Genomic DNA, 9,424 nt, shown 5'->3' on the forward strand with positions numbered 1-9,424 from the left:
GTGCAGTGGTGATCATGCAAGCTCATAAAAAGAGACAACAACAGCGATAAGGTTGGGGCGACTTGCATTTTATCCTCCAGAACAGATTTTGGGGCCATGACATTGGCAGCACCGGAGATCAGCCGGAACGCGAGATGTGGGGGACACGATGCTGACAGGCCACACTTGTACTTGCGTGGTCGTGGTTCTGCAAACAGCAGGTCATTTCATTGAATGAATAGATTGCTTGAATGTTTTCGTGGAAAAATGCATGTTTCTAATGCAAAGTCATTTTACCTGGAGTGGGCTCTTCTTGTCCACCTATGAATGATAAAACATTGTGAATGACCATCAAGCCATTGAGATTGATATTAGATTGTATTTATAACCTAGTGGTCGTCCAATATAATCACCATTGTCAATATTCTGCATTTTTTTCTATTTGACTGAATGTAATATATATTTTACTGTAGCAATTATTATGTGTGTGTCATTTACTTTCATTAAACTCTGCATACAAACTATCGGTCAAAAGATTGAAATAATTATGATTTTTAAAAGGTTTTATTTTAAAGTGCAAGGCTGAATTTATCTGATCAAAAATACAATAACAACAGTAATTTTGTAAAATATTATTACAATCTCTCTAGCATACCTTATTTATGGTTTGAAATGGGAGAGGTGTCACAGTGAGGGGGATTTATGGACTTGTCTATTGTCTATTTCTATTGGAAAGAGTGCATAGTTTGTGGGATTGAAGAAACGATTCATTTATTTATTGATTGTTTTAGGTTGAAGGGACCTTGTAAATTTAACATCATACTTTACAAAGCTTGGAGAAACATTCAGACAAGTGGTCCGAAATAAAAAAAAATTCAGTAAAGGAGGAAATAATATTTAATGAATTTTGTGTTGGGGTCAGCTTGGATGTCTGTATATGGAAAACTAAAAAAATAAAATAATGTCGGATATGGGTCCAATAAATGCTGAGATGGTAATAAAAGGGACGACAACTGCTAGAATTAAGTATAAATATTATAAATTGGTCAATGATATTGTAATGTTTTTCTGAAATTTGGTCAGTGGGAGGAGTTCTTTGTAAAACTGGAGAAAATGACATGATTTTGAATGTATTAGAAATGTTTTTAGGTGGTGTAATTGTCTGTTTTTGGAAAAAAATATTGTATTTTAAGAGGGGAAAAAAATCGTTTAATAAAGATATTATTAAGCTCCTCTCCCTCTCTATGTATAAACAACAACTGAAATACTAAAACTTTAACTAGAATTAAAATGAAAATGGAAAATATAAAGAATCTGAATGATACTACAACAGCAGTCGACCACCAATACATCCATGTAACATTCTTACCACTAAATAGCAGCCGCATAAAGGAGTTCCCATCCCTTCCTAGCATAGAATTCGCTAGAAGCCAGGTAAAGCCCAGCAGAAGAACCAAAACAATAGCACGCAGTGCCACTGGAGAAAACAGAGGAAGGAAATACCATCTGAATGCCAATGTAAAAAGAAACGTCATTAATACCTGAGAAGCATGGAAATGCACAGACCTGTAAACCTCATGCCAGAGAGATGTCAAAATCTGGTCAGCAAATAAGATTCTGTTTGAAATAAATGAGAACATTAAGTTCGTAAAGCAACAACATTTATGATCAAATTAATCATGAACAGAGCATAAGTTTCTAAATGAAACCCAGGAGGGACATTCCAAAAAAACTAGGTTGAGTAGCAAATGTAGCTCAACCAAAGTTTTAAACATACTTTTAAGCAAGCTTGATGCCTATTTCTGTTTACGATTTTATTTTACATAACTGGCAGGACTTAGCCTCTATGACTTTAGAGCTGTTAAGTCAGCTGGGAAGCAAACCTCCCTGGAACTGACACCTAGACAGCAGCTTCATACTAAGTTACAGTCTGCTTATTTTAAACAAGCAAACTTTTTGGAAATCAGGTCACAGTCATGGAATTGGAACACACGTTACACACATGTATTTTAAAATAGAAATAGGTCTAACCTGAAACCTGCAGTGAGCCTGTGCAGCAAGGTTTGTCAAACAGATTATCTCGTGGTCTGACTCTATCACCATTCATCTAATTGCGTTCAACGCAGCAAGTTCATTTTAAATAGTGTAATAGTTAATAAGTGTCGGCTAAATTAGTCGGCAACAAATACAACGAACATAAAACGCTGTAATAAAGAAATATCTTTGTTCGGCGTCCTCCAGAAGCGTGCATCTGTTTCCAATCCCAGTGACACCCTTCCGCTCTGGACTAGGTGCATATTATGAGCAAGTGATTCTGTGCTCACCCAGTATGCAAATGTTCATCTCTTATGCTCCAAATGTTTATTTTGTTTATATGCAATTACACATGATTCGGACAACATGATATTATTTATATAAACAGAGATTAGTATGCAAATAAATAGATGCGTACATTACTATAAATTTAGGTTTAAGACATTATAGCAGAACGACCATGTTTAAATGTACAATAACAAATATGTATGAGTGTAAACCTGCCAGTGGTTAAGTAAATTAATTTAACATTGAAAGCGATTTTAAAGACTTATTAAAAAGAAAGTAAACTTCAGACCGGGAACCTTTCTCCACCGGTCGGTGTTTAGTCCGGAATAGAACGCACACGCAGTCACGCATACTACTGTCATGATGGCCACTCTAACTAAAGCTGTAAAACCAATCTTGGGAAGGCAGTTGGGAAATACAGCAAAGGCAAGGCATTTTATTTAAACAGTATGTTCAGAGACACCTTGTTAACACAAAAAATAAAACGAGATTGCTTAACAACGCGGAAAATTAGCGTGACATTTCAGCAAGACAAGGTCAGAGCTTGCTAAACAGCAGTTTAGTATCATTGCGCATTATACTTGTAGTTTAGCTTAGTCAATGCACTTACATATTTATGAATTTATACTTAAAATTTCAGTGCGGCCTTTAATCAATGCAAATGTGACTGTCATGATGTTACAGGATGATTTCAGTGCTAGCCAGTGTTTCAAAACGTAGTGAGGTGCCAACGTAGACAACATTTTTGGCATTCTAGTCATCGGAGACTGCAGTCTGAGTAGGCAGCGCACTAGATTTTGAACAGCTCTGACGTGTGATGCTTAATGGCTCTGTTTTTGTAGGTCTTTGGCGCAGCAGTGAACAGTCAAAGAGGAAAACCTACATACACAGTGGGTTGCTGCAGCTAATAATACCTTTGTCGGTATACTTGTATCTATCTATCTATCTATCTATCTATCTATCTATCTATCTATCTATCTATTATATTGTAGTATCGATTAGAAGAAGCAAAAAAACTGTCTTACATGAGCTTAACCAATAAAAGGAATTAATTGCGGTTCCTAATTTTCTATCACTAATTGTGATTTTATTTGTATTTTTTTAATTCTTCACCTTTGGCCCTCTTCTGTCTTGAAGGGACAAATCATAGTAAGTATGGAGTAACATAAAAGCATGTTGTCAAATACCTCAGTTATTTCCATGATTATCACACACATGTAAGATATCCACTGAATATTTATTCATGATGCTTATCCGCAGCCTCCTCCCGCCAAGTATGGAGGCCGGCATACTGTAGCATTGATTCCTGGAGATGGGATTGGACCCGAACTGCTTAACCATGTGCGGGAGCTCTTCAGGTTGGTCAAAGCAATACTTTGCACAAATACAAATAGTGGTTTATGCTAATCCATTGCCACATTAAGATTTTCCTGTTGAATCGTAGGTTCAGCTGTGTTCCTGTGGACTTTGAGGTGGTGCACGTAAATTCTTCATCTACCAGTGAGGACGACATTAACAATGCCATTATGGCCGTTCGCCGCAATGGAGTTGCTCTTAAGGGTCTGTACATCCAGCTATAGTTAATGGAATGCTATTTTTAGTGAGATTCTAGATAACAAAAGTTTTCATTTTGTTCCAGGTAACATTGAGACCCAACACACAATGCCCCTAACCACAAGTCACGAAACAATCTTCTACGGTAAGCCTGAACGACAAATGATTACACAATTATTCTGTTTATACCAGCCCCATTATGCTGCTTTGAAGTGATGAAAATTGTTGGGCCCCTCAGTTTGAGTTCGATTGAGTGTCTCAGATTTGGCCTCCTGCCCTTGACTGTGTGTCTAAGCCAGTTCACCACCATTGGCTCTCAGCAGTCAGCACAGCTTTCTCTCTCTCTCTCTCAGCACGAGTCTGGATTTGTTTGCCAATATGATGCACTGCCAGTCACTTCCTGGAGTCCAGACGCGCCACAAAAACATCGACATCATCATCATCAGAGAAACACAGAGGGCGAGTACAGCAGTCTGGAGCATGAGGTCCGCATTTTTTCGCACCTACTCAACAGACTCTCACACAGCTCTGCCTGTTTTCACGCATGACATGTATTGTTTGAATTAATTAATTGAATTAATCAATGAAGATATTAAAATATATTATTCTATTACTCATAAGTACAAAAGCAAAATACATGAGTTCAAAGGTTTGGGATCTGTAAGATTTTTTTTTTTTAATGTTTTTGAAAAGTCTCAGTAAAAGACTTTCAGTAAAAGTGCAAATTATTAATATATTAGAAAATAAGCTTAATTTTTTCTTCTGAAGGCAAAGCTGAATTTACAGCAGCCATAACTCCAGTCTTTTCAGCATCACATGATCCTTCAGAAATCATTCTAATTTGCTGATTTGCCCCTTTAAGAAACTTTTCTTCTTATCATCAATGTGTGGAAACAAAGAAAGTTATGCTGCTTACATTTTATTGAATAGAAAATTCAAAAGAGCAGGTTTAATTTAAAATATTAGTATTTTATAATATAAATAAATGCCTCTGCTGTCATTTTTGATCATTGAAAAATTACTGACCTCAAGCTATTGAATGGTAGTGTATAATAAAACCTGTTCGTCATATTGAATATTTGTTCATCATGGAAAAATATAAAAATATATAAAATGTAATTTAGGACAATCTGTATTCTATAGAAATTATATATATATATATATATATATATATATATATACACACACACACACACACATAAATATTCATTATTTGTTCATATGGTTCAGTGCATGATGCTTTCTGTGTTCCCCACTCATGTGTAAAATCTTGTTTTTTTCCTATCCATTTTTTCCTTTTTTTTTTTGTCTATACCCTGAAATGATAATAAATACTCATTATTTCCTGTGTGTTTCAGAGTGTACCAGGAGTTGTAGAGTGTCTAAAAATCATCACACGGAACAACTCCCTCCGCATCGCTGACTATGCCTTCAAACTGGCCCGAGAGAAAGGTCGCCGCAGGGTCACAGCTGTCCACAAGGCTAACATCATGTCAGTTAGTGTACTGCTTGTCATCTGTACCATGTAGAATGTCACTGGTCACGTAATGTGTTTTCACTCTGTTCTCCTAACAGGAAGCTGGGAGACGGGCTGTTCTTGCAATGCTGTAAGGAGGTGGCCTCTGGATACCCAGACATCGAGTTTGATAGTATGATTGTAGACAACACCACCATGCAGGTGAAGTACTCCTGCATAAATAATCAAACAAATCATGCCAGTGACAGTTTTGATGTGATATGAGAATGCAAAAAAGCTTATTACTATATTTACTGTGGTTATGTTCTTTCAGCTTGTTTCCAAGCCCCAGCAGTTTGATGTTATGTTGATGCCTAATCTCTATGGAAATGTGGTCAGCAATGTGTGTGCGGGGCTGGTGGGTGGACCCGGTCTTGTTCCTGGTGCCAACTACGGGCGAGACTACGCTGTGTTTGAAACGGTTGGTCTGAAGGAAAAGACCGAGGCGATTAGCACAATCCTAACTAGCACAAGTTAAAAAAACAAAAAAACACAGTAATTCTTAAATTTTTAGATGTATTATTGTTTTATTAGCCTTGGCCTGGGTAGTGTTTGTTTAACATTACAGTTACAGAGCAGCGGGAATATTAGTCTGCTGTCACTTTAAGAGCGGTATGGATCCAATTTATTGAGAGACACGTGTTTTCTTACTCAACTGTTTGCGTTCACTTCAGTCATAAGACAGGGATATTTATATAATTGTGTGTATTTGAAGAGCAATAAGTGGTGAAAGAGATCTGAATTCGCAATTGCAAATACTGTCTGATGAGAGGCGATTTTCAGTGTGTCATAAAATGCTAAAAGACTTTGAAACATTAAAAAAAGTTTATTTGGCTAAGCTAATTAATATTCATAAGCCAGAGTTTACTTAAAAAGATAGATGTTTTGTTGTTCTACATGCAATTATACATGGACCCATTTTAAAGAATGATGTTTCTGTTTAAATACGGTTTCTCTATTGAAATTAAACTGTTCCTGTGAAACTGAAATGTTAATTTTGAGTGACAATTGAATGACAGGGCACCAGGAATACAGGAAAGAGCATTGCCAACAGGAACATTGCCAACCCCACTGCCATGCTGCTTGCCAGCTGCCTCATGTTAGATCATCTCAAGTAAGTGGTAAATGAGGAGCTCCTGTTATTTTATGTGTCAACTCTTGTGATGGTAATTTTGCTGATTTTTGCGGTCCTTTGCAACTCTTACAATCTAACTTTAACCGACAGAATTTCCCTGTTGTAAAAAAAAAAGCCAAAAATGTACTAACAGAATTTTCTATCCATATTACTGTAGTTCTATGTTTAATATATGCTTTTTCTTTTTCAGACTTCATGACTATGCCAACATGATCCGAGGTGCGATTCTCACCACCATGAATGAGACCAGGGTCAGTCATACTCACACGCTCTAATTTATAAACCCAGTCCACATTTTAGGGTTGGTCTAGCACATCTTGTAAAGCAGGGTTTAGATCACAACTGGCTTTGGCGAATAAGAGTTTTGTCAGGTGTGAATACCTGCCCAAGGCACCAGTTAGACTCAGGCATTCTTAGCACTATATAAATTTGTGCATAAAAGAACTCTTTGTAGTAATGAGTCATTTTTAGTGCTGCATTAACACAGGCAATTAATTTTGTATATTTGTTTTGAGATAGAGTTGGCCTCCCCACTCACAACTGCTGCTTCTGTCTTATTTTCTTGACAAGAATTGCATTTATTTAGACGTAGAATGTCTTTACGACCATATCAAACAGACGCGCTCTTTAGCTTCACCCCAGCGCCAGGCGCAAGTCAAACGAGTGCAGAACAACGGTGAACTGCGGTCAGCTGAGATGTTGTCAGGCTGTATGTCAGTAAAAAAAATGTTTCCTGTCCTGTCAGCTGTTATGCTTTGCTCGCAGCACGTGCTCTTCAATTGCACGCACAAATGCGGCAGTGCACAATGTAAACTTTATCAATTTATATCAAAGAGTGAAAGAAACTGTGCATGCAATGTCATAGTCATGTCGTCAGTTAAATCATTGGGTTACCAAAAAGTATATTGAAAAACTTTTTGTTGTTGTTTTTTTTTACCAATTGACCGCACTTATCATAATACACTTACATTAGTGTTCAAATGATTGGGGTCAATAAGATTTTTTTTACACATCTTTGAAAGAAGTCTCTTATGCTCACCAGGGCTGAATGTATTTGATCAATAATACATTAAAAACTGTAATATTGTGAAATATTATTATTTGTACTAATAATATGTAAATGAATAACAAAAAAAAGTTTTCTATATTAATATATTTGAAAATTGTACTTTATTCCTGTGATGGCAAAGCTTAATTTTCAGCAGCAATCAAATTTTTTAAAGATACTTTAATTAATTGAAATTTCAAAAGAACAGCATTTGAAATGGAAACACTATAAACATTATAAATGTGACTTTAATCAATTCAATGCATTTTTTATCTAATAAAAGTTTTTAAAAATGTACTCGAATCTTTTAAACTTTAAAGTATATTTGCTTGAAATTAATTGCATGGCATTACATTACCGTAGTAATGTCTATTTAGGTGACCCTCCCCCCCATTTTTTTTATTGTACTGTACAATGTAAAAATATTGTATACAATCTTTTAAGAATATTGCTCGTATTTCTACATTTAAGTTCTTAGTTCCAGAGCAGTAATTTCTGTAATGTTTCCTGTTGCAGTTGCACACAGCTGACATTGGGGGTCAGGGCACTACCTCAGAAGTGGTTCAGTCTATCATGAGGATCATCCAGAGCGGCGGCCCCCGCACCACTGAGATCTAAACAGAGTCAGCGTCACTCCACCACTCTGGTACTGAGCACTTCTTGCACGTTATCTCTTCTGCCATTCAGTCCAGGAGCAACAAGCCCAAGCTATTGTAAATGCCATTTCCTGTTTGCTAGGGCTGTTAATGTTTTCTCTTTTTCTTGTAGTATGCAGTTCTTGGCTTCCACTAATATCTTTTCCCCTTCATTTTACTTTCAGACACATCAGCTTCTTAAGGACATCTGCGCTTCATTAGATGCCTCAGTAACGTTGCTTTCACTTTAGACGAGAGATTTATTCCTGAATCATGCAGCTTTTATGGGGATCAGCAGTGGAGATGGTATCACATGAAATACAACATACTTCAGCTTTGTGATTGTGCTGCTTCTTGGGCCTAGTGGTCTTTTCATGGGAACTGCAGTGTTTTCAGATTTATCGTATTGTATCTAAAAGATTATATTAATGTTATGCTAATACAGTATTTATGATGAGGGCCTGGCATTGGATTTGTGTTTCTGGTGCTCAGTTGCATTCCACGTTTTATCCATTCTTGCCATGTTATCCTCAAGGACAACATATTCATTTTGGGTTTATACCTTTTGGGTTTGCTTTATTGACTCCAGCTGTCCATTTACATAATTATACTTGTAGGAACTACAGCATTTTACTCGTTCATCTGCCTTAAACATTTGGGTGTTTATATTATTTTATTATATTATATTATTGGATTTCATATTATGGATATCCATGAGATATATTTTATTTTAGGCTTTTGTGCTGTGTTATTATTTACTTAATGTTGGTCTCATGATGCATGAGTTGGTTTGGATCTTTATGTTCCTGTATTGTCTTGTGATATGCAGTGCTTAACAGCATGTGATAAGTCCGGATCTGTCACTGTCATCTTTTGAGTTAAACATGCACATTTTCCATCATGTCTTGTAAAGCAGTGGTTCTCAAACTTTTTGGCTCCAAGGCTTCCTTTGTCAGTTTCTACCTGATAAAATATATCAAAGCTTGGCGTAACTATGTACAGGCAATATAAATGTAGTTTTTGTTTTGTTTTGAATTTACATGGCTTTTCCAGGTCTAGAAACCACACTTTTAAAATTAAATTAAAGCTTAAATTAAAACCATTTTAAGTCATCGAAGTCATTTCCTGGTTGAGAACCACTGCTCTAAGGGGTTCAAATCTAGACTGTTGCACAAATCCTCAATGGCTCACCTCTAATCCAGAGACATAATGAATAAAATGTTTGTCCTCTTTAA

General features: G+C 36.4%; 1 long non-coding RNA gene and 1 pseudogene across 1 annotated transcript; one reads left to right on the forward strand and one right to left on the reverse strand.

Annotated features, from left to right (window-relative positions):
• Positions 1 to 137: 137 nt before the first annotated feature.
• LOC113065342 (uncharacterized) lies at positions 138 to 2,271 on the reverse strand. The gene is made up of 5 exons (XR_003278993.1): positions 2,011 to 2,271; positions 1,546 to 1,596; positions 1,349 to 1,456; positions 277 to 300; positions 138 to 187 (listed from the first exon to the last, which is right to left on the reverse strand). It is a non-coding gene; the product is annotated as an uncharacterized LOC113065342 (long non-coding RNA).
• Positions 2,272 to 2,610: 339 nt separating this feature from the next.
• On the forward strand, positions 2,611 to 9,424 carry LOC113065527 (isocitrate dehydrogenase [NAD] subunit gamma, mitochondrial-like; annotated as a pseudogene).

Source organism: Carassius auratus, chromosome 48, assembly GCF_003368295.1.
Source record: "Carassius auratus strain Wakin chromosome 48, ASM336829v1, whole genome shotgun sequence".
Taxonomy (NCBI): Eukaryota; Metazoa; Chordata; class Actinopteri; order Cypriniformes; family Cyprinidae; genus Carassius; species Carassius auratus.